We start from the raw sequence: 24,107 nt of genomic DNA on the forward strand, positions 1-24,107 counted from the left end.
ACTCCGACCAGTCGCCGATGCGCCATTCCTACGTGACATGGTTACTCGTGACCGCAGTAGCTGTCTCTGGCTCGCCGTGGTTCTACCACCTGGCTTGTGGTGAATGTGGTGAGTCTGCATCCTGCGTTGCGCCAACGGCATTGCCAACTGTTGGTAGCATTGTTGTTGTACCAGTGATGACGTTTATACGGTCTGTTGCTTCCTGTTCGTGCCACTCATTTCCGTCTGTGTTGCTGCTGACGTCATACATGCCTTCTATAGCTGTAAATAATGATGAAGCAAATGCATCGGACGCTACAGGGATTCGCAAATCTCCAGTGTCGAATTGGGGTGGTATAGGCTCATCATATTCAAAATTTTGGCAATCGATACCTAATTGTAGACCCTTGTGAAACAATATTTTATGACCTCTCGAATCGCCAAAGTTTGAAAGATTTTTGGGTAAGTTTTGGGTATTGTGGAACAATTTGGCCAACACTTCAAATGAAGGACAGCTATATAACATTTAAATTTTTCAAATTCTATGAATTAATTTTATTTATTTTGGCACTGTTTTCGTATTATAATAGCATGAGACATATTTCAAAAAGTTACGTTGTCAATTGGACCTCGTGTTGTATTTGAATCCTAGGTTAGACTTCTGCGATATTTTGCTGTCAAAAATCTGATTCCTCAATCAACTTTAGTATGTTTATGTATTTCATTATCGTTGAACTCGAAAATACAAAGTCGATACATTATTAGTTACATACGTACACAGCGCGTTTCATTTCCAGTTTATATGGTGAAAAACTACTGTAAAACAATCCGTACAAGCATTGCTGATTTCCCGCGAGTCCGAAGCCAACCGACAGGCTCAGCGTTTACAGGAATTTGTTGTATACGAAAACAACCAAAAGGACTACGATAGCCGGAAAATGATTTAAATTGCACGAACTCTGCGCTGTTGCCGCTTTGCTGCAGTTGTATTCTGAATCAATTATGCATTCACTGAGCTCACGCGCACTAACTGGGAATTCGTACTGATGCCTGTGGCAATAAGTCACTTCTTCAATTTTTAACTACTGGGGTAGGTGCTTTTAACTGATCACACCAGTATTGCTAGCACTGAGTATTTGAGTCAAAAGAGGTGAGTTGTGGCAAACATTGTCAATGTTGGCTCATAACGTAAGTTGCACATATATATGTATACGTATGTACTCGCATGTGTCATTATACAACACTATGTATGGAACGTGTGATAAATATATCATTATTAAAGCAGTTCCCAGCCAATTGCGGCTGTTGTGAAAATTAATTGCAATTGGGTAATGAAAATGCGCAATCTCTTTGTAATTTTTCGCTCCCTGCTGTCAGCCAACGAGTGGGTTCCAATGCTACTACGTATATGCTATAGTAAGTAGCTATTAAAAACTTTGTGAACATAATCGACGTTTTCGTTTTATTTCAATGAAGTATATCATTTCAAGATATTTTTGTATATACGTGCATTTTTGTCAAGGTATTATTTGTATGTATGTTAAAAATAATAGTGAAAACGTTGTGTTCATGCAATTTGTCCAGTTTTGGGAGATACCCGGCTAAGAGACTGGAGAACTGGAGAATTTCACACTATGAGAAAACTTAATATATATTATGTACATTAGGGTAGAATATATTTAAACATTTTTCAGCAAAGTAATTTGCAAGGAAAGACCGTTTAAGTATTAAATTATATTAACAGAGTTTAAAAGTAATATATTATGGGTCAAATGATGACTTTTTAATATACTAAAGTAAGGTTTTGAGTTTATAACATTTTATGACGTTATTTCCGAAACTTCTGTTTTTAACGTTATCTATGGTGTATGCTTCTGTCAGCTTGGCTGTTTTCTTCTTTTTATTGGGTGTGTGTTTTTACGTGGCGGCTCCAAACCCTGGGCAGGGATGTTTCGATTTCTTGCTTTAGCTCGCAAATGGGTGTTTTTTTTTGCTTACCCAGAGTATACTTGGTCTAAGACCGGAAGTCATGAGACGCTTGAACCATATATAAAAGGATCGTTTCTGGTCGCTCCTGCCACTCGGAGTACTTTCCTTACTTGCGTGTACTTCTACACATGGTTCCATCCTCCATTTTCTGCAAGCAAATGTTTCAGAATTAATAAACTAAATTTTTAGCCGAAATTCTTAGTCCTAAAATATTGAATTGAATTGCAGCTTTTGATAAATTTATCAATTCGTTGGAAACATTTGAATATTTTATTCTTCTCAAGGCATATTTAACAGAAATAAGATTTAAGCTTTCACTCAAAAATCGCATAGAAGGGTAAAAGTCAAGCTTTTCTAATCAAATTCATTCTAAATGTCATCAGAAAATTAAATAATTTCAATTTTAACAATTTCTCTAATTTAAACATAAATTAGATTATTCCACCGAAATAACGTGTCCAACACTGAAACTTGTCCGCAAACACTCATTTGTGGCGTAATACATAGTTGCCTTGGTGACCACTGCTACGCTGCCGTATCAATGCACTTCACGCACATTTATTCATTTGCACGGCTGGTTGTGTACAGCAAGTGCCAAATATTGTATGCGAATGAATGTAAATTATTAATAATAAATTGTGGTGGTCGCGCGACAGATAGCGAAGTGGTCACACACACACATAAGCACTATCGCACATTCACCGTTCGCGGCATGATGTTCAGGCGCACATTCATATATACTGGAATGTATGTATATCTATGTGTTAATTACAACTATAGCGGAATGTTTATCGGTTTGCCAAATGACTTTGTGTGCGCTTTATGCCATGCATCTATTGATGTTCACTTCCGCATTCTGTTGCATAGCATAAGGTATGCCTGAATGGTTTTAAGCCACCAATCGGCATAAATATGTTCTTGTTCACACATATTCCTTGAAATAAATGTAATTGAAAGTATTGGCGTGAACGAAATGTATGAAGTTATGGGCATATTGAGCTAACTATAAATAACACTTATGTTTTGCTATCATCAGCTGAGGTAGAGTTGTCAAATGTTTCCGAAAATGTTAAATGAACGGCAACTCCAATATAAGGGTTTCAGATGCTGAACATACCATAATTGAATTTAATATCATAAATATTGGTGAATTGAACACACAATTGGTATATAAGGGTATAAATTAGTAACTATTTTGAAGTTTAATTTGTCACAGCATCAATATTTAATCGCTCTAATAATAAGCCATTTACATAGAATGGAATTATTATCGGAGGAAATGGAAGAATAATTAACTGTAACTAAGCGAACTCAGAATTGGCGAACTCAAATGAATGCAAAATCAATCAAACTATTTAGCAAATTCAATTTGAATAATGCTATGAACGATTTCACTGGCAGAATATAACTGAATGACTACGTAATTTTGTATATGTACTTATATGCACAAATATCTTTAATTAATGGTTGAGTGATCACATATGTGCGCAACTGGACATGAAATCAAGCGATATGAGATTCGATTGCACAAATACTCAAGTGTACGGCTTAGAAATCCCTGCAAAAAATGCGACTAGTCCGGGATGTGTCCGGGATTAGTCGCAAAGGAACATGCGACTAATCCCACTTTACATCTCTTTGTATGGACTGAACTGTTCCCTTTTGTTCGAGCATGTCCTATGAAGAGACTAATTGTACCCATTTATACCCAAATGGGTATAAAAAGGGACTAGTCGCTTTGTAGGTCGCAATGGTAGCAGAATGAGACCAGTCGTTATAAAACCTCTAAAATCCCTTTAACAATCAAGATAAATTTTATCCGAAGCCTTCGTTTTAAAATATGTATTTCTATTTAATTGACTTTAAACACTTTAAATACAGCTTCTCTAACATAAATCTGACAAATCAAAATTTTTGCAAAACTCATGAAAGAAATTATCATCAAAATTTAAAAAAATGTATCTTAAAAAAAATCGTTTACGCAGTTTTGTACTCCACTCAAAAAGTTCGCGTTGATTTCTTGCTTTCATATAACGCGTGAACAAAAGCTTTCTTAAAGCATTTAGCTTTTTCGAAAGCAATGGCTTTGCGCAGCGCGTCCTCCGGCGACAATCCCTTAAATGGTAATTTGGCAATGGCTCCTAAATGAAAAGAAGATTTAATTTAACTTGAAATAAAAACATACATATGTGTAAAACAATGGTATGGAATATTTATCTTACCAGTCAATGAAGCATAAAAATTTGGGAAAGATTTTAAGCTTATCTTTCCATGTGAACCATCCACGTTTATTGACGCTATGACGTCCTTATTTAACAGCAGCCTTATATTTCTGAGATTGTTGCATAAAATAGCAGACATCGCAGATTCCTATAAAACGAGTTCGTGTTTGGGTTCTTCGAAAACTTCGTCCGCTACAGCTCTGAGAGCCCGGCCAACAGCAATTATTTGTTCGTCGTCAAATGAAACCACTTGCACATTAGTAGAATCCATTACAGCAGCACATGGGTTCTCAAATTTCAGCAACACACTAATAACCTCTATTGACTTTAGATCCCTGCAAACAATATAATATTAATACGCGTTTGTTATCTGATTATATGTTTATTTACCTTAGTTATTATTCTTCAATGCGTTTTCTTTATTCCATAATATATATAACAAAGCCAAAAAACTAAATATTTTGCGCTTCGTTATTTCAAGTGGCTGCTGTCAAACAATTGATTTTGACAATTGCCATGTAAATACCATTCACAATAGTCAAACTTGTTGATAACTATTTGACCATTTTTATTATTGTCCTACATGTACGAAATTCATTACTTATGGTTTTTTTTAAATGTAATAGGTTATGATAATTGAATTGAAGGAAATTCAGTAACTTTGCTTTGAAATTTATGAATGTATTTTTGCCAAAATTCTAACTTTTTTCCCAATAGTACCCGATAGGGATTAATTGAGACTAATTGATCTCCAATTATACCCGTTTGAGACTAGTTGCGACTAATTAATACTCAATTGTTCCACATCGAGACTAGTCCCGGAATACTCTCTTTAGAGATTAGTCGCACAATTTTTTGCAGGGATATAATAGCTAATTTTCATGCTACAAATGTATGTGCGTTTATGTAAATTCTAGTACATGCAAATGACTTGGTATTGTGCAAGTTACGCCAACGTGAAACGCTAAGATGACCCGACTTGGAAATGCACTTATGAATCCCTAACATTGTTATCCGTTTCTACAGATACTCAATGAAAGACAACACACAATTGTGCATTTAATGCATATGCATACTAAACTATAGAATATAATTAGTGATTTGTGAATGAATTTGCATTTCTGATTTCTGGAACTCAAGTTCGTAGTATTTTGATTGATTGTACTTATTTGATTGATTATACGCTTGTCTTTCTGAATTTCTTAAAGTGAAGGATTTTTATTCCAAGTGAAATTACTCAACACAGATGTTTCATTAAATTTTTTATGCGGAATCAAATTTCTGGTGTCGAAACATTTAGAATTTTGGCCTGTAACAATAATTGTTTGTCGCGAGTAAATGTTTTGATTAGTAAAAATTAATCAAAGAGGGCCGACAAAGCGTTGCCGACAACCACGTCCGATGTTGATGTCTATCAACTGATGATAAATACGTCAATAAAATAAAGTGATTGGTGCTTGAGAATCGTCAATTAATAGTCAGTGATCTTATTGGCTTCTTTGGAATATCGGAAAGATCAGTGAAAACTATTTTGAAACATCATTTGGACATAAGGAAAGTGAAAGCACAATTGGTTCCAAAATCACTAAATTTTTCGAAAAACGACGTCGTGTAAACACCTGTGCAATGAACCTCTTATAAATTATTGATTTTAAACCTAAGTTGCTGCTTCTACAGTAAAAACTTCTGTGATATGTCCAACATACGCAATATATGCAGGATGGTTAGATTTGCTATACACAATTATTGATTTGCCACGAAGTGCTCTGGGTTATTTGCTATTTCTTCGCATTTTTATTTAATTTTTTTAACTTTCAATTTATAAAGTTTTTTTTTTTAAATAGCTGTAGCAGCTATGCCAAACCAATCCTTATAGCCATATCACTGCATCGTAACAGAACTTGCGAGTCCATGCGAAGATTTATTTCAAGCTCAAGGATAAAGTGTCTCGAACTCACATACCCAGACACTGCTTTTACACATACATATACATACAGCTGCAATTTTACGTTCGATATTCGTACGAAGTGCACCAATCATCGCTGGCTGGCGTCGCTTAGACCATAGACTTGACGCCGCCGGCCCATAAACCGCAACAAAATTTTATTATTATATTATTCTTTCGGGATGCAATGGAGTACATATGGATTGCTGCCGGACCAATAAAGCACATTTTGCTTATTGGAGAACCCATTCAGCCACAAATGAGCCTCATCACTGAAGATGATTTTTCGATGAGAATCCGGATCATTTTCAAGTTGTTTCTCAGTCCATTAAGCGAACTTACGACGATTCTGGTGTACAAGTAGCTTCTTTGTCTCACTGGTATAGGAACATTTTATATTGTGCCTGTGGATTAAAATATTTCCACTGGATGCTCAATTGTAGGTACGAGGGCTAGCCTTAAATGAGTTAGCAGTGCATTGTGAGTTGTGAGCAAATGAACGTTTGACACAATCTGCGAATGTGGACATATTAAAACATAAGTACACATTCGACGAAAAGATGGCACACAGTTTTTAGAAAGATACAATCGAAGGCCTCCGACGTCGGCTGTCACTCAATCTTCATTTGGTTGACCACGATTTCTGCGCAGAGTTCCCAGTCACCTTGTTTGAATTATTTATTGCTACTGCCACAATTCACAAACTTTTATTCTTATTCCATTATTGTATTTGCCATTTTTACTGTCGGTAATCATTTCGGTAAACTGTCAAACAAGGTTAACAAAAGATATGAATAAAAATTTTTGTGAAACTATTTGCACATATACAAGTATGTAATTAGATTTATATATGTATCAACATTACTTTTTTATCTATTTAATTTATTTCAGCAAATTAAATTGCTTTCCTTTAACTTTTGTCTGCCAAATTTTCTTTGGTGCACCCAAGTGTTGCTGCTACTCAATCAACCATTTACTACAGAGTGACTTTATAGTTTTTGTAAACTTTCCACAACTTAACCATTTAACCGTAGCAAAAAATAAACTTTTCAATAGCAATGACTTCTCGTGGCAGTTTTTTGCCAGAAACTCAGACTACCCCTAAAATAAATATTTGAAGATGCGTGCTCACTTGTGTGTCCAGTTAAAAGGTATTCAAGCAAGAGCTTCATGTATGAGCATAAATATTTTATTTTCCATCCATTCACTTGGAATTCAGTTAAATTTATCAAATTTAATAATTCAAAAGATTTAAACATGTGATTGTGTAGAATTTTAGAATTTAATATACGAGTAGAAGAAGAAATTTCTAAAACAAGTCTTTACAACAACTATATGGTAATATTTGAATTGAAGAATTCATTACGACAAGTTTTTTGAATATTTTTGTTTGAGAGTTTACAAATTTATAAGTTAAATGATGTCTATGAATACTAAATAAATTAATTATTAGCAAACATGAGTGAAAACTTTGTATCTAAAATAGAAGAAAATATTTTGTACAGTTTTAGTATTTTAAACTATAATTACTACTTACGTACTATATATTAAATATTTGTGCATTTAAAGCCCGTTTAGTGGAAAAAAAGATTTCAGTGAAATTTCAAAATTCTTAGATGAAATGATGCTAAGTTGTATTAACAAATTAGTCATAATGTTCCTGGTCACTAAAGTTTAGTACGTTAGTAATTGTCTCCGTATACTTATGTATATAAATTTTATTGTCAGACAAGAAGTGGATCAACAGAGCCACAAGTACCTAATTAAACGTGACAGCGTATGGCCTTATAAGTATACCGAGAACAATATGCTTTCGTCAAACCACGCTAGAAAGCAGACTTACTATATATGCAACACAAAAGCTCGCCCACATCCATTCAAAATTGTGTGAATGCAGCGGCATTTATCCTGGTTTGTAGGCTTCGCAGAAACACATTATCTTAGTTTTTATGTTACTTTTCGATGCCATTCTCGCGTATACATGTTTTTAACGATTAAAATTGCTCATTTATATAAAATCTTTGCAGCAAAAAGCACTAAAATTAATTATAATTGCGATTGTAACTTGCTAACCGCAAACAGCCGGTTTTCTAATGAGTTGGCGCATGAATGTAAACAAAACACGAAAAAATACAAACATAAAATTGTATGTGAAATTTCGTTGCTACGGTATCTTTGAAATAAAGTTTGTTAGTTGTGCGACTGGCTGCGTTTGCAAGCAATCAGAGAATCATTGAAATAACACATTAACTAGATAGTAAGCAAAAATTTAAATAGCGGATGCTATAACCATCAAAGTTGCACACATTAAATGTAGTTAGTAATGTGATAATACCTTGTAAAAAAATTTCTGTTTTGATTATTTTACTTTTGAATCAATTTGTCGATATGCCATGAGAAAGATAATTTCAAATTGTTGTTGTAGGACCTGTATTTTAAACCAATAAATATCAATTACAACCAGCGTATTAGTATATATGATAAATATCTACAAAAAATGTATACTATATAAAACCATATGTAATGATCAATGTAATCTTTAAATCGATTTTTTTTAAGCCTATGTTATTTTACAGGATCGAACATCTATGCAATTACGGCTGATCTAAAAGGCAATGCTGCAACTATAATATAAAGAGCATTATATCCAATAATTTCATCTGTAGAGAAAATATGAATTTGATGAAGTAGGTGCCGTCAATATTTTTGTTATGGAATCTGTACCTAGTATATAATTATATAAAATTGTAATTTAGTAATACAAAATCTTGAAAACAATGAGGCAGAGGTAACGACGATAACAAATAGGACACTTTTCCAAAGAACTAAAACTAATACTTCACAATTTAGCACGGACTAAACACTAAACTATAGATTATTGTCTTGTATATGACAACATGACAAAGGCATCGAGAGCAATGAAATATTGGACGAGATTGCCAAAAATGGTTTAGGGCTAACAACCGAAAACGTGATCAACATTGGGAAATCCCTGCATTGTATATACGATGAACTAGACAGAAGCATGATCAAAATCAAAACTCGATGGAACGATCTGGGTTCAAAACCGCAAAAGTCATGTGCACAACTGTATATTGGAAGTACACTAACTTCCTATTGGCACTCGATAGAAGAAACTGTAGAAACATGATCGGAATGCTAAGTGGTCACTGTCTGGTGGCGGCACACGTCCTCAGAATGAGGCTGACAGACCGAGAAGACTGCACGAAATATCTAAAGCAACCCAGAGAAACAATAAAGCATCTCTTGTGCACTTGTCCCGTATTGGCAAGACTACGCTGAAATCATCTAGGGTCCACACGCTATGAGACACCAGAAGATGTATCGATAGTGAGGCCGCCGAGTCTATTAAAATTTGCGTTAAGTGAAGGCAACCAAAAGGACCTAGCAACTGAGCTCCATCTCGTATCGCAAAGGATACTATGCGTGACCTAATCTAACCTTTATTTTCCGGTAGAAATACCCCATAATTTCTATGGGAAAATAAATAACCCCCAGAAATCTATGATCGGTGATAAAGTTTCGAAATGATATGGTTGTACCTTAAAAATTACACATTAAGACTTACTAAACCATGGACGATACTTCAAAAAAAATTCTACTCATTTCCTGCTGTTTTAGAGGCAAACACATTTTTTTTATTGTAGTTCTTGACCGATCAGATCTTGATCTTAAAATACCATCATTGTCATATAAAAGTGTTCAAAGATAAAACTTTTTAAATCATTTCAAAAATGATTTAAATTTAAGCTAGTATTTTTCAATCGCTACTTCTGAGAATGAATTGTATTTTTCGTATTTATTTATATTCCATATCGTGCACTTTCTCTACTTTACGACGGCCATCTGTGCTGATGCAGCGAACCGCCGCCATCTAAACGGAAGTGAGTTGGCAGAGGGCATTGGGTTAAGAGGTGACAAAAAGTGGCAAAGCAGATGAAAATATTTAGACAATACGTGATTTACAGTCAACGTCTTGAGCGCTTTGTATAGGGTTTGAAAGCAAAAGTAATAAGACAGCAAATATGGAATACAAAAAGAAAGCACACACACACCTTAAAGTGGCTGCGTACTTCCATTTGTGCTCTGAAAATGTGTACAGAACCGAATGCATATGAATCCTTACTAGTGCAAATCTTTCGTATTTTCTGGAAGCTGCTAAAAAGGATTTGCCGCCGAAAAGATATATATTGAGCGCACGAAAGAAGTTTGTTAAAAGCTTCGTTCTCATATTATTGTAAATGAGAGTAGAGGCTTTGTATTTATGTTAGTGGCTGCGACTCTGTTTGCCATTTCAAAGCCCACACAGCTGTTTCTTTTCCGAGAAGAGGGAGCTAAGGTCAATTTCGTGTGAAGCACCTATTAAATATACAATATACGAGTTTGGTACACAAAAATACATATATGTACATATATTAATATTTGTTTTTTGCTACCAGTTTGAGTTTGTTACCTGTTTGTATATGATTGTATTGTAGAGCTTTCGTTGAACATTTTGAGCAAATGTGATTTTGTTAAAAGGATTTGGTTGACACAGATGTACACAACTCGTACAACCGAAGAGAAGGTATTAACTTTCGGTCATCAGCAACAAGTATTTGCACAACATCAACAGTTGCTGGAGGTTCAACAAATATGTAAGCAAAGTGAAACCAGACGAAGAAGGAAAACAACCGCAAAAAGTAGAAGACAGATAAGTATGGGGTACAGTTTGTAAAAATCAATGAGTGTGAGGTTGGCACCAAAGCGACCGCCGAAAAATAGACCAGGCAGCCGCCACCAAAGGCCTATATGGCCACTCCTATGGGAATAAATGCTTACAAATAAAAATTTTGCTGGATTTTTTCTACTCACAACATGTAATCAATATTATTACAATTTGAAGTGTGGGATGAAATCAGAGAGGTGGTGGTGAAACAGTAGGTAGCACAAGAACCTGTGGTTTGCTAATTTGGTTTTGGCGGCAGCCGTCAGAAAGGTAAATTAGCTGTTGGTGACAAATGCTGCGGGTAGAAGCACAATATAAAATATTTTTGCATTGCAAATTGTAAAAAAAACAACATCTAAAGAAACAAAGAAAAAGACATTAAAACATAGTTCTGAAAAACAATAACAAAAACAACACATTTAATTGGTTTTATATGTCACATTCATCTGTCAATCAAGTAAGTTTGACTTGTAATTAATTTCACATTTCCTTTCAAGTCCATTCATTTGATTACAGGCAGTGGACACGTGCAACTGTCGACCTACAAGGAAAACGAAAAAAATATTAAAAAAAAATAAAACAATTAACTCAACAGCGTGCAAAATTACATTCTTGTTCCAATTATTTATTTTGTCTGATTGACCGCACCAATTGCTTCATCTGTTTTGGCATAATGAAGCTTATCCGCAGCACCTGATCTGATACGAAAGTTACTGCGAAGTAAGCATGAGCACCAATGCTTGGTTTCAGAATTACAATTTGTTTGATCCAAAAGCATATATCGTTAAATAAATGTTTGTGGTTGTGGTTTAGTCCATTAGTGGCGCCACATTTAACGTGCTCCGTCACACCATTCGCTCGCCCACTCAATGACCCACTCACGCTTTGGAGCTTTTCAGCAAATAAGCGGTCATTTAATGTTTACTATCGTAATTCACTATCCTGTTTACCACAGTGTCATCAAGCAAATGCGATAACTCTCTGCCAGTCTCCTACTTCATGCTTTCATAATAATTTATTGTTTTGTCTGCGGTGTTTAGGGTGTTACAGTAAAGTACCTATCATTTTTACGTCATTACGAATTTCAAATTTCCTCCTATGTTAAAAGTGCAGTGAAAATTTCTCATAGTTGACATTGAATTGAGTGTGTTCTGGGTGGGACGTAGGAGTTTATGTAACAGTCGTAAATGAGGAAGCATTAAAATTGTAGTGGCACTCACTGCAATTGATGGACTGATTGAAAAACTTAAACTCGCTAGTAGTTGAAAAACATTTTACGTAGTAAAAGACTATCGGTTTTATAGCCAGATGAGTTGAATGAAATAAAAAAGTTGTGTCATCCAGGTACTCAAAAATTTATTGCACAATTTGAGGGTTTGGTTTTTATTACCTGTTCAAGTGGAAATTTTCATTTTTGTACGTAGGCTAAAAGCAGAAATTTGATGATGACTAAAAAGTTCCATATCTGCCATGCTTAGGAACCAAATCTTCTATAAGCTAGTACAATAATAACATGAAGTAATTGAGATATGGTATAGGTTCTGTCGTCCAACTAATTCTTCAGATATTTGTGGGGGTATATATTGTTATCGCTTCATTTCACTTCGGCGGATTGTATTCAGAGCCCGGTCCAATTACGTTCAACTGACTGACTTAAATGAAAAGTTAAGTAGGCAATTAAGCCTACTTTATTTAATCTTCTGTGTGTTAGGGGTTCGTGGATTTTAATTGAAGCTAACACAAAACTCTATTCATGCCATATTTATACGGATGTTATATGTTAGTTATATGGGGCCTAGATCAAGTTTTTGGCCAATTTTATCTATTCTTGGCACAAAGATACACTGTTATGAGTAGAACACGCCTTCTTAACTTCATTGAGGTCATTCACATGTTGGCCGGTAGATGCAGTATAAAGTCACCTGAAAGTTTGAAAATCGTTGTATTAGGTATGAGAGCTAAGGGTGGTATTATCCCAATTCAATCAATTTTTGACTCACACTCACATCATTGTCAGGAAAGAATTATCCTTGAATGTCAAATATATATCGCACACATTGGCTGATATTTCTACTTTCAAACTTTCAGAACCAATACATAAAATTTCAGAGGGTGGAACATGTTGAACTTTTGCCTTTGAGAAAAGAACAATGGAACCTGAAAACGTGTTGAAAAACGAACACGCTGCTTTGACAAACCGAGCATAGGGCAATATTTTTGTGAGAAAAAAAAATCACTATAATCTTTCTTTCATGGTAGTTCGGTTAAAAAAACGCATACAAATGACGTAAGAAATGCGCTTATATATATTTACCATATTGTGTATTTACATATAAATATACCGTTACATAAGTATCTAAACAAATATCCAAGAAATACAGAAGAAAGTTAATTTACAGTTAAAGTAGACATTAAGCATAATAACACGCATATAAATAAGTGTATTTAACACTTCAACACATACACATTCCTCACTGTCTAGACTCTAGACCATAGAATTTATTTCTATAGAAGAGAAAGAAGCTTAAGAATGTTGACTAACGCACAGGTGATTACACGATTATCGTCTGACAGTCAGAGGCGATGAAACGAAGTGGAAACAGAAGCCTGTAGAAGCTTCTATGGGCTCAAAATAGAAGAAATATATATGTACATAGGAAGATGGCTAATCGCAGCAGCAAAATACCAGTACATAGCGTAAACCAGTCATTTCTGGTGAATAATGAGAGAGTCGAATAGCGATTATGTTACAGAGTGAGGCTAGACTACAAGAATTATGTACATGCGTTTTAGCAGCGTAGCTTAGCTTGTCTAGACAGACAGTAGAGTGAGGCCATAAAGGTGGTTAAAGTCTTCGAAGGTGAATAGCACAAAGAAGTCAGTAGGTGACAGTTACATATGTAATTCTTTATGAGCTTGAGTGTAATGGTTAGGTATATATGAGCGAGTGAGGTCGTCTCATTTATTGTATGAAAAGGCTTAGAAAGAAGGTCGTTTTGTTACTGCCTGTTTGTATCGGGAATGTATCTGTTGGAAGAGGAAATTTAAATCTTTCAATAAAATAACATGTTAAGGCATTTAATGGGTTAATTGAATATTTTTATTTCGTTCATTAGAACGTCACAACGCATTAAAAATATTCAGATAAGATGCACAAAAAAAGTAACAGAGGGCTAGTAATGGCCAATCATGCCTTAAGCTCTTTAAAGAGAAACGGCTAAATAAATTGTCACTTAAGGAATTCGCTTGGAGTATGGTACCTCAAAATTATCAACTGAGAGCCTTACGCAAGTCACAATTGATATATTGTAATAAGACTAAGACCATGACCAAGACCAAGACCAAGGCCAAGTCCAAGACCAAAATCATGTTCAAGATAAAAATCAATATCAAGAATAATAGCTAAAAATAATAATAGAAGGTTTAATGTATACCTTTCTACTGCCTTTAGTTGTAGCGCCGACTTCGGAGAAAACTCTGATTTCCAAAACCCTAAGGTCATTAGACAAATACAAAAATATTCAAGAAAATAAGGTTTGAAATAAGTAAAGTTTTATAGTCAAAAGTTGAATAGAATATAAGATAATTGTAGAGGTCCACATCTTTCTGGAATCAAAAAGATTATGCTCGCCCTAGTACCTAATCTTATAATCTTAATATATGAACTTGACAGACTCTTCCACTTAGCTTGCATCATCGGCAGGTACCTTCAACTCCGGATCTGAAATATTAAGACCATAGCCACCAAGCCACATGTGAGACGCTCGTCACGTGACTGCTGTGGTTCTGTATAATGCAGATTACTGACTGGGCGATTTGCGTACGGAGGTGCAGACTCATCATGGTACGACGCAAAGCTGTCATTACCATTGCCAGCATCACCGGAATCATCAGCGACTTTCTCAATACCATCCACATCCGATGAGTTGTCGTTATCATCTTCACCGTCCTCATCAGCATTCCCATCATCCGGATAGAAATTAAATGTGTATTCTTTTTTAAAGAGAAAGTGTCAGTTTTCTGGACTTTTTAGTCCTATCTCCTAAATGATTATTTCCATTTTTAATTACTTAATGCCCTGTACATCTTTTACCGCTTCCATTTTATTATCCTAATTTTTAGTACGTTACTCACTGATCCGAGCCGGCACTGCTGAGTATAATCGCACCGTTGCCGCCGTCACGTGAGATCTCCGTCGAGCATTTCAGCACAGATGCGGGCTACGTAAGTGGGTCGCATTTGACGCTGTGTGTGCCAACGGAGGACTTGGATTCAACTCCACGCCCGCAAGGTACCGAACACTATGTGTGGGACCAAAGACAACCCCACAACAAGCATTTATTTTGAAATAGTTGAGTTGTGGAGTTGCATGATTGAAGCATATTTAAATATGCAAATGCCATATGGAAGGGACTTGTTTTTTTGTTTTTTTTTTTTGTTTGGTGGACAACCCCAAGTGAGATAAAACGCAAATGTTACAAGATGATAAGGGATTATGAATTATTTAAACGTGCTTGGTATAAAAATTTGAATAAAAATTTTTGTTGAAACATATGTGTACCATTTTGCATATATAAAGGGTGATTTTTTAAGAGCTTGATAACTTTTTTTAAAAAAAAAACGCATAAAATTTGCAAAATCTCATCGGTTCTTTATTTGAAACGTTAGATTGGTTCATGACATTTACTTTTTGAAGATAATTTCATTTAAATGTTGAACCGCGGGCTGCGGTCGTAGGTGGTCCATTCGGAAAGTCCCAATTTTGGGCAACTTTTTCGAGCATTTCGGACGGAATAGCCCGAATTTCTTTCGGAAATGTTGTCTTCCAAAGCTGGAATAGTTGCTGGCTTATTTCTGTAGACTTTAGACTTGACGTAGCCCCACAAAAAATAGTCTAAAGGGCGTTAAATCGCATAGATCTTGGTGGCCAAACTTACGGGTCCATTTCTTGAGATGAATTGTTTGTCCGAAGTTTTCCCTCAAAATGGCCATAGAATCGCGAGCTGTGTGCATGTAGCGCCATCTTGTTGAAACCACATGTCAACCAGTTCAGTTCTTCCATTTTTGGCAACAAAAAGTTTGTTAGCATCGAACGATAGGGGGGGGGGGGGGGGATCGCCATTCACCGTAACGTTGCGTCCAAAAATCAGCATCTTTGAAAAAATACGGTCCAATGATTCCACCCAGCGTACAAACCACACCAAAACAGTGCATTTTTCGGGATGGCATGGGCAGTTCTTGAAACGGCTTCTGGTTGCTCTTCACCCAAATGCGGCAATTTTGCTTATTTACGTAGCCATTCAACCAGAAATGAGCCTCATCGCTGAACAAAATTGTCGATAAAAAAGCGGATTTTCACATTTTCGAACCGAACACTGATTTTGGTAATAAAATCTCAATGATTTGCAAGCGCGTTTGCTCGTTAGTAAGTCTATTCATGATGAAATGTCAAAGCATACTGAGCATCTTTCTCTTTGACACCATGTCTGAAATCCCACGTGATCTGTCAAATACTAATGCATGAAAATCCTAACCTCAAAAAAATCACCCGTTATTTGAATAATTTCTATGGTGACTGTATAGGTAATTATACCTAATATTGTAAAAAAGTCAAAACCGTTTGTAAATTTGTACGATGGTAAAAGAAAAACGAAAGTGAAACGACAGAAAAGCGAAAAAGGTGCTCGAAGTTAGGAGGTGAGTAAATTTGCGTAACAATTTATTGCACACAGGAGGAAAACTGAAAGTATTTACGAGGGCAAAACGACAAGTACACAAGCTGAAGCAGAACAAAAGAAAATGTTGGAAATGAACTGGGTTTATTTCTTGACATAGGCTCCTTAGATTCAGCAATCCTCCAACTTTTTTTAAACCTGTTTGACTATGTTTTCTGGAAGTTCAAAGTAGTCAACTGGAGCGGCGATAACCTCCTCTTTTGACTAAAATTTCTAACTTGGTAGTGATGTTTGGCAACAAAAATTAGTTGAAATTAGTCAAATACTCGTATGAAGTTATTATGGCGGCAATTCATACGGATGTCAAATTTTATGTGTTGTCATGATGAAAAAATACTTTTCTTTGCCAAAAGTTACTGTTTTTTCAGTAAGTCGTCGTTGAGTTAGACCAATAATTCCATTTAGTAGAACTCTATAAACGTTTGGATCATCATAACACCTTGTGAATATTCGCCAACTTTGGTCAATCATCACACATTGAGAATATCCAGCCGATAGGCAGTCTTTGACTGGTGAAGTACGAGTCCGATTCGGCATCCGATTTTAATAGTAGTAATGTGGGATAATGGGTTCAACGATAGTAATTTTATTTTGTGATAGTGGTGCCATAAGGCAGTTAGGCTAAGTACTTTTTGAACTACCCTTGTGTAACCGTAGGTGCGCAGCCGAATGGGTTTGCTTGGATTAGCTTAAAGGATTTACATGTGCATATTAAAGTGGGTGCGGATGAATTAAAAAACCCGTAGAAGGAGAATAGGTATATTTCTATAATATAAATGTATATGTATAAGATAAATATATGAGTGTACATATATACTCTGTAATGCTGCCTTCAGATATGCGATGGCTTAGCACCCACATAATCACAAACTCTTAGGTATTTGTTTATAGCCACAATCAGATTTGTACAAGAATTAAAGCAAATATAAAAGGGTTATCATACCACCGGAAAAATATGTGAAAAAGGATATGAAAAATAATTTTGATATTAAGTATACAATTATATAATAATAATTTATATACTTGTATATAAAATAATAAAAATACTTGTATAATAAAGACTATCGAAAACATTTGGAAAAAAATTTGGTTTTCTATGGTTAACCTGTAGAAAAAGTTGTAGTAGCTAACGAGCCTTAATATAACTTAAACTCACTATGAAGCCGATGGTGTTTTGTGTTGGAGCACTTTTATCAATTTCAATTCTCACAATATTCTCAGAAACATATGTTTTGACCCAGAATGAATTTTAATGAAAACGAGGAACTATTTTCAACTCTCCACTTAAGGCAACTTTGCCTATCAACCAACTAAAATTTTATTTATTTTTTTTAAGTTAATTATATCTTACTTTAGGAACATCACATATTCACGACTCTGAGGTTTATGAACTATAGTTTCTACAAAAGCAAAAATAGATCGTCAGTATTAAAGAAGTAGGGAAAAATATCTTAATTTTGCAATTCCAAGTATCTAGCGATATGTGCTCATATGTGATGGCAACCCTTCAGCCTTTATAAATCCTTCTCCACCGCAGCTAAAGTGATTCAATTATACCCACATGATCAACCATATTACCATGCAACATAGTTTTTGCGCCTTTTTCTATAAATAGATGAAAAAGCATTAAGTCGTCACAAGCTAAACACGTTGAGGGTTTAAAAGAAAAAAAAGATGTAAAGTTAGAATTATTTTTACACACAGCAGTCGACCCAATGTGAAGGCGCATTTGCTACAGGAAACAAACCAGCTGGATTTGTACACATGTCTAGTAGCCTTAAGTAAATAAATTTGTACATAAGTACCCTTTCGTATGGATACAAATATTTTAGAGCACTTCAAGTCATGAGGGAGTAAGCATGCCGCGATTTGGAAGCTTTAAATGAAATTAAGTTGGTAACGCTTTCGCGTACGTCGTCTCAAGAGTTTTATGTGCAACTACCACTTCAAACAGCTTACTGCAGTTCATCTCGACAAATGTTAACTACTTAGACTGAGATGTTAAAGTGTGGCAGTGTTGAAAGACTTACAGGATTTGTAGGCACGGGTTGGAAAAACGTAGAATATGTATGTATGTGCATAATTATAGGTAAGTGGTTAGCGAGCGTAGGTGGCGTATGTTAGAAGCTCTTCAGAGTAAGCTAGCTAATCGTTTTTATCTCACTGTAGTTAAATGACGTCAATTCTAACGCTCATTTTTTTCTAGAGCGAAGTTTATCGTCATATTACCATTTGTGCTAGGATGTTCATGAACGTTCCAAGCTGGTCACACGGCTTAGCGATAATATGATCGACAGCTCCGGACTTGACTTAGATCAAATGAATTCATTTTTGCTATGAAGTCCTTCTTGTGTGACAATTTACTTTTTCTTGTGATCAGTTATAATTTATTCGAAATTTTGAATCCAAACATTCTTATAAGAGCAATAAAAATATTCATAGACAAAGTAATTTAATCAAGATATTTTAAACTTTTTTTCAGGTTCCACCCTAATAAATGATATTACCTTACACTATGAGTTTTGCATTTTAAAAACTTTAAAGTGTTAGCCACCCACACGCGCAAATATACCTAAATCATTACCTTTTTCACCATCCAAAATTATATTACGGCCTTTCTTACCGAAATGGCGTGAAAAATTACTGCTCTGAACTAATTAAAGCGCTAAAAGAAAGTAAAACGTTTAATAATTAAAAAAAAAAAATTAAAAAACAGATCAAACCACCTAATGAGAAAAAAAGCGTCACGAACACGAGCTTTAATTGCTCCTATCTAAAGCTTACACCGGCACACACATTTTTAAGTAACTGAGCATACTCACACCAGTTCACTCATCTACCTTCTACCTTGGACACCTTACAATTATGCACGACTCCTGTGTGGCTTTGGCGGTTGACACGTTACATCCAGTACAAACAAAAAAGCAATGAGCTAAAAGTGTAAATTATGTAGGAAAAATGATGATGGCTGGCGATTATTTCATGAAATTAGTCAAGTTGCCGCACAAAAAAAGATGAAGTGGCTGGGATAAACGTTCAGTAGTAATTATGAATACAAAGATAGACATGGGGCTTGGACTTCTCGCTGAGCACACAGCAAGCTTGAAGCACTTTTTGATAGCCTTCAAAACTACCGAAATGGAAAGTTACAAAGCAATAAACTGTGCAAAGCGCGGTAACACCGTCAAGTATGCGCTGAGTAGAGTGTATGAAAACAAGCGCCAACCTGGGGATGGATAATATTTAGTATTTCTTGCTGCTGTGTCATGTTTTTGTGATTCGTTTTTTCTTCGTAAATTTCATTGTTGCTCCGTCGCTTTCTTTCTTGTTGCCGGCAAACTGTTGCTATTTTATGACTCAATTTACGCTTACCGTTGGCTTAGTGCCATTATTCTCCTTTGTTCACACCTCCAGTTCCGACTTGAATCAAAATGAAAGCGAAATTAAAGAAAATTATTTGGTTGATATTATTCTATAATAGCGCGTATGCGGGAAATGTTTATCCTGAACAACTTTACCTAACAAACTAGGGGTCTAAAACCGGTATCGGGCCTTTTTAAATTTAAGGCCAAATTTACAAAATCTGAATAATCGGTTTCATCGGAGAGACACAAATGATCAAAACTGATGAACAAATATTTGAAATCCCTGAAAAACTTCGCCATTAAATCGTTGGCTTGAACCCGGTTTTAGACCAATAGCCTTTTAGGCAAGGTTGTTCAGAATTATCCGTTTTTTTGGCTCCCTGTAAACCGTCCCGTTCTAATAGTTATAACGTTTAAAAAAGAACTTCTAGATATGCTTTTATCCGTTATTTGAGACTAAAATAAATTAAGTGGACAATATTTTATTTTCGAGATCTTTTCAGAATACATACTTCACAATTTCAATAAAAATACTTCTCTGTGTACATACTTAGCATGTCTGTTGATTTAAGTATGTGCACCTGACCCAGTGGCCATAAAGAACTTTCACATTACAAAAGGAGTTGCCACAAAATGTTGGACATTCTTTGTTTTTGTGAATTGCATTGTTGCGAAATAACTTTGTGGAATAGTTATGCAAGGCAGGAACGCCCTCATATGCGAACTTCCACTTTTAATATGAGAACGCAAAGGCTTCAGCCACATAAATGCACACACACACATAAAATATATTGCTGTCAACAAAAACAAGTTGGTTTGGTCAACTTGCATGCAAACGAGACCGGAAATTGCGCTGAGAAAAACAAGTTGGCTCGTAAACTTTGACGAAAGTGGCAGTGGTGTTGTTGTGGAAGGTGTGACACTTGCAAATAAGGACGCCAGAAGTTGGTCAGTTTTACTTAAAGTATGCCCAAGAGCTGTTAGTGGGGACACATAAACATTAAAAGAAGTAGACATAAAAAAGTCCAGTTAACGCGTCGCCACAATATTATCAAGGACAAAATGGGCGTCAAATCATGAGATATTGGAAAAAATACATAGAAAGTAACAAAAACAATGTTAGACAGTCGAATGTTCAGCGAACGATGCTAAAAATGTAAATATTTTCGAATAACACTTCTTATTAATGGAGGTTAGAGTTTATAAGACACGCAACTTTCTTAATTAGGTGTAACCTAAATTGATTGGGAACAACTATAAAGTAAAAGGTAAAGATCTAATTGAGCTTTGCAAGAACAAAAAACATTTTGAAGCTAACAATTAAAAATTATTTTGAAATTAAAATTTATTTAAAAAATTGTACAATTCAATCTCTGGATTCTCAAGATGTTGATTTCCACTTTTTATCATTGGACAAAATCCAGCGTTCTTAGAATAAACTTTCAGAGACTTTTTTATTATTTGAAAGCTTATAATTCGATGCACTGTTTTATTAATCCAAAGCATGACACCCGTACTCAACTAATTACCCACAGCCGAAATTTAGTTACTGCAGAAGTATTCTTCGTAATTTTTCACCTTTTTCAAACGACCTGTAAAATTGTTCTAATTTTGGTAAAAATATGTATCACCACTTCAACTAAATTCCTGTAATTGAGGTGGCAGAGATGGCATAAATAACTATAGGAAAGGGTACACAGACCTACAGATATATATATAAGATAAAAGCTTATGTTGCCAGTGGATAGAAAACGCAATAGGCCTTACCTCGGTGGGTAGGTATGAGGTTTGCCGAGCATCACTGATGGTTCCGGCCGTTGCGAACCCCCCATGGAGTCTTCGATTTTTACGCCAGTGACACGGTTTCGACACACTGGTTGAGAGCTCTAGTAGTCTGCGGTAGAAAAAAGAAGTGGAAGAGAATAACAAGAGTTATTTGTAAGATACCAATAAAAGTGTGAAATCAATAGAAAACCAAAAGCACAGAGCCACACGCGAACGTCAGACAAAGTGAAAGTGATGTCAATGAACATGAGTGGAAGGTGAGTGCGTGGGTGGTAATGGCGACAAGTAGCCGACTTAAAAACTCGAGGCACAGTAGGTGCCACAGGCGTAAAGAAGACACGCAAATTCATTGCAGAATTTTAGTGTTTAAGTGAATGCGTCGCAGGAATGATGTGAAAAAAGATAGTAAAAGGAAAATGTGAACGTCTGTGTCACCAAACATTGAAGAAGACGCAGGACAAGAGGCGCCGCGTGTTCCACGCGGAACATAAAGAGAGTCGGCACAATGTGAAAGCAATTATAAGAAACCATCGGCTGCAGTTTCATTCTCTACACACACTTGAGACTTGTAAGCGCAGCAAACAAGCAGACAGTATATCTATGTACATTTGTAGGTTATTTTGGATGCATGAATACCACCCCAAATGTTGTGTTGTGACTAACTATATAAGGTACTATATTTCAGGAAAACATAACTTATACTTATACTAATACTTTGGCTTATATCAATCAGAATTAAAACCAATTAGAAAAGTAGTGGGTGTCATGAATTCAGATATTATTGGTTAAATGTTCGAAACAGAATTTGAATATTGCGTTATTATTTTCGTGTTATGGCAGGAATTAACGAAATCACTTAATGCTGAAGATAATCGTTAACAAATTTGAATATTGCATGTTATTCTTACTGTTGGTTGAAAATTTTAAGATAGAAACTTATTTATTTTATTGTTACAAATTAAATTCACCTTTTACAGGGGAAAACATAAGAACGGAAACACAAATCTACCAAATAACTGAATTTTAGTCGAATTTCCAGACATTACCATTAATTCGTTATAAGTTAATGAATCACTTAATGCTGAGTTCCTCTTCATGAAGATGTCTTTCGGATGAAAAAGAGGTAATAAATAAGCTCACAAAAAAATTGAGAGTCGAGCAACAGGAGATGGCTCTTTTCTAAATAAGTCCACTCAAAATCAATAAACTATTATGCGTCTTTGTGGCATTTCGCAAACTGTTGAAGGCATACCAAGCGTTTTTATTGGCACACAACCCGTTAATGAGAATTTAACTTTAGGAAGGGCTGAATTCCTGTGCAACCGAATATATTATACTCCTGCATTTTACAAGAATCAAAGCTAGGAAAATACTTTGTGATGTAAAACGTCAACCTGAGGATCGAAATCAAATTCTATATAGTACACATATACTATATACATATAACTCCTAAACTGCAGAAACATAACGGTTTATTGTAGAAAAAACGAATACATTTTTATAGTACAATATATAAGCAGTTGGAGGCAGCATCGACCAGATTTTATCAATTTTTTCACAATACCACATACTACTAACATGTCACATACAGATTTAAAAAAAAACTAATCATATATAGTAAAGTCAGCCGAATGTTCGAAAATCCTGATATTAGTTATATGGAGGGTAAATCAAGTTTTCGCTCAAATCTATCTATTTTAGGCAGAAAGATACACTGTTATGAGTAAAACACGCTCAGTAATTTTTATTGAGATAACTTAAATATTGGTCGATATAGCCAACATAGTCACCTGGAAGTTCGAAAATCTTTATGTTGGGTATACGGGGGCTCAGCGAAGTATTGCCCCGATTCGACCACTTTTTGGCACACAGGCATTCCATTATCAATGAAGGATCATCCCTGAATTTCAATTATATATCTCGCATAATGACCGATATTTTCGATCAAAAGTCAACTATATGTACCGGGATCCACAAATATCGGTAACCTAGGGGCTTGAACAGTTTTTGTTGGATTTACACAATTTTTGATCATAAGACAGCATGTGCTAAAGGCCTTATTCGTGCAACGTTTACTTGAGTTATATTGATTGCTTTTTGGTTTTTATACTGGAAAGTAAAAGTATCAAGTGGAATTTAAAATTGTGCCTTATGGGAAGCAGGCGTGGCTATTGTCCGATATCGCTCTTTACCATCCCGGCGGCAAATTTTTGCGTCTCTGGCGCATTTAGTTATTGCTTTATCGCGCTTTTAGTAGTTTTTAACAGCACCGTTATATGGGGATTGAACAGGGGTTTTATCCGATTTTTTCATACTATAGGTATTAGCAGCTTCATTATTAAAATAAGATTGTTGACA

The 24,107-nt window shown here is 35.3% G+C and overlaps 1 long non-coding RNA gene across 1 annotated transcript; it reads right to left on the reverse strand.

The window, feature by feature from the left end:
• Positions 1 to 3,522: 3,522 nt before the first annotated feature.
• LOC125778500 (uncharacterized) lies at positions 3,523 to 5,062 on the reverse strand. Its single transcript, XR_007422753.1, has 3 exons — positions 4,581 to 5,062; positions 4,191 to 4,525; positions 3,523 to 4,109 (listed from the first exon to the last, which is right to left on the reverse strand). It is a non-coding gene; the product is annotated as an uncharacterized LOC125778500 (long non-coding RNA).
• Between the last annotated feature and the right edge of the window lie 19,045 nt (positions 5,063 to 24,107).

This window comes from Bactrocera dorsalis, chromosome 1, assembly GCF_023373825.1.
Source record: "Bactrocera dorsalis isolate Fly_Bdor chromosome 1, ASM2337382v1, whole genome shotgun sequence".
In the NCBI taxonomy this organism is placed as follows: Eukaryota; Metazoa; Arthropoda; class Insecta; order Diptera; family Tephritidae; genus Bactrocera; species Bactrocera dorsalis.